The following is a 2,757-nucleotide window of genomic DNA, read 5'->3' as shown; positions in this document are numbered from 1 at the left end:
GTGTCCAGAGAAGGGCAACAAAGCTGGGGAGCGGTCCAGAGCATAAGTCTGATGAGGAGTGGCTGAGGGAACTGGGGTTGGTCAGTCTGGAGAAGAGGAGGCTGAGGAGAGATCTTATTACTCTCTACAACTACCTGAAAGGGGGTTGTGGTGAGGTGGGTGTTGCCCTCTTCTCCCAAGTAACCAGTGATAGGACGAGAGGAAATGGCCTCAAGTTGTGCCAGGGGAGGTTTAGATTGGATATTAGGAAAAATTTCTTCACCGAGAGAGTGGTCAAGCATTGGAACAGGCTGCCCAGGGAGGTGGTGGAGTCGCCATCTCTGGAAGTGTTCAAAAAACGTGTGGATGTGGCACTTGGGGACATGGTTTAGGGGACATGGTGGCACTGGATTAATGGTTGGACTTGATGATCTTGAATGTCCTTTCCAACCTTAGGGATTCTGTGATTCTGTAAAGGGATTTCACTTGGAGCAAGAATGGACTTGTGTTCTTCTAATACTTAAAGTGCACTGGGTGGGAGCTAGGACAGAAGTTTACCTGTAAATTTTCCATATTCTCTAAAACAGTAGTCCCCAGTGCCAGGGAGTTCAGAGGGTTTCATCATTATTTATTTTACACTGGCCCAACAGCGCCTGGCAATCCAGCAGCAGCTCAGAGCCCTGGTTCATGCTCTGTGGACATAATGCACAAGGTGGCAGCTCCTGACACACAGCTGGTTACTCCTCATGGCACTGTAAATCCCCCTCTAGACCCTGGACATTTTGATAGTGCCCTGCTGCTAGCGGCTTTTAATTTTGTCTCTTTGCATATCTGACAAGAGAGTTTCTCCAGATACCTGGGTGATTGGACACTGCTGTCTGGGGCTCTTATGAAGCAGAGCTTTTGGGATGAAAGGGGGTCTCCCCTGCCTTTCACTCGCCTTGCTCTCGGTGGAGCGAGCCCACACACAGTTACAGAGACAGACTTTTTGTAGAGGTTGGTATGGGCAGGCAAAGTCCCAAGGACAGGACTGGACCAAGCTCCTTGTGTCCTGATTTTGTAGGCAGCTTTCAAATAGCTCTGAGTCACGAAAGCTGTGTGAGCAGGATGAGCAATGCACATGCCTTCTTTGTGGCAGTCATGGGAGAGGAGATAATTTTCCTTAATATATTTCCAACCCTGTAGATTCCTCAGTTGTGGCATAAATGATGGTCTCATCCAAATATGTGAACCAGAGAAGCATTTATGCAATCACTGTTTCAAGCGTGAATCTCCTGTATATTTTGCTCTAGTTCCCGGCAGCTGCAGGCACTTGCAGGTAGAAGATTCTCCTTATTTCAAAGACTCAAGCAGCAGAAATCACAGTACCTACCTGAGATAAAGGGACCTGAATAGTGGAGGGGCACAGTGATGGAGCAAATTGCCCAATATTTAACACTTGCAGATAAAATGTGCTTGAGAAGTTTAAGTGTCTGTGCCATGAGCAATGCTAATCATGAGCCCAGCTCCCTATTGTATCCCAGGCATAGTTCAGCTGCTCTTAGAGCTTTTCTTTCTACCATTACACAGCTCCTGCAAGCAAGAAACAATGTGAAGTGTTGCATCGAGTCATGTCAGCACCCAACCTGTTGGGATCCCATCCTGCTTTCTTCATCTTGGTGAGGATACCTGGGATGGAGAAGTCTCACACCTGGATCTCCATCCCCATCTGTATGATGTACTCTGCTCCTGCTGGTCACCACTGTGGAGGAGCGCAGCCTCCACAAGCGCACGTACGTCTTCCTGTGCATGCTGGCAGTGTGCGACCTGCTGCTGTCCACTGCCACCGTGCCCAAAACCCTCAGTGTCCTCTGGTCTCTGTCCACCCAAATCTCTTGCAGTGGCTGCCTGGCGCAGATGTTCTCCATCTATTTCATTTTTGTGGCAGAGTTGGCTGTTTTACTGGCGGTGGCCTTTGATCGGTACATTGCCATTTGCGACCCCCTGCGATACGTGGACATCCTGACACGATCCATCATGAGGAAAGTTGGTGTGGCAGCTTTAATTAGGAGTTTCTGCATCATGTTCCTCACTGTCTTCCTCCTCAAGCGGCTGCCTTACTGCAGCCACAACATCATGCCCCACACCTACTGCGAGCACATTGGCGTGGCCCGTCTGGCCTGCGCTGACATCTCTGTCAACATCTGGTACAGCGTAGTTGCTGACTTCCTTTCAGCTGGTGTGGATGCCACCTCCATCGCTGTCTCCTACGTGCTGATCTTCAGGTGTCTCAGGGGCCTGCCATCCCTGTGCGCCTCCCCAAGGCTCTGCACACCTCTGGCTCCCACCCCTGTGTCATTGCCTTGTTTTACACACCGGCCTTCTTCTCCTTCCTAGCACACCGCTTTGGCCAACATATTCCTCAGCATGTCCTCGTCTTCCTGGCCAACCTCTACATTGTGGTGCCGCCCATGCTCAACCCCGTCATCTATGGGGGAGAACAAGGCAGACCCGGGAGCACGTGGTTTACTTGCTCAGGTTGTGGAGCTTGGGCAGTAGGGCATAGCTGGGCAGGTGGGAATGGGCAACTGGGCTGGGCTGCTGGCGAAAGGAGTGACGTGAAGCTTTCAAAAGAGGGAAATGAATGAAAGATGGTGGGGACCTGGCAAACGTGGACCGGATGGGAACTTTTTCAAGGTAAGTGTGTTCAGCGGACATCAACATCCAACCCACAGCTCTGTTGCAGAGAGGCTGGGCAGGTTCCCAGATGTACTGGTGTGAAACAACTCATTGGGACAG

General features: G+C 50.7%; 1 pseudogene; it reads left to right on the top strand.

Annotated features, from left to right (window-relative positions):
• Positions 1–1,728: 1,728 nt before the first annotated feature.
• Positions 1,729–2,496, top strand: LOC104622542 (annotated as a pseudogene).
• The last annotated feature ends 261 nt before the right edge of the window (positions 2,497–2,757 follow it).

Source organism: Phaethon lepturus, unplaced genomic scaffold (genome assembly GCF_000687285.1).
Source record: "Phaethon lepturus isolate BGI_N335 unplaced genomic scaffold, ASM68728v1 scaffold57996, whole genome shotgun sequence".
In the NCBI taxonomy this organism is placed as follows: domain Eukaryota; kingdom Metazoa; phylum Chordata; class Aves; order Phaethontiformes; family Phaethontidae; genus Phaethon; species Phaethon lepturus.
The sequence above is the reverse complement of the archived record's forward strand: the minus strand, read 5'-3'. Positions and strand labels throughout refer to the sequence as shown.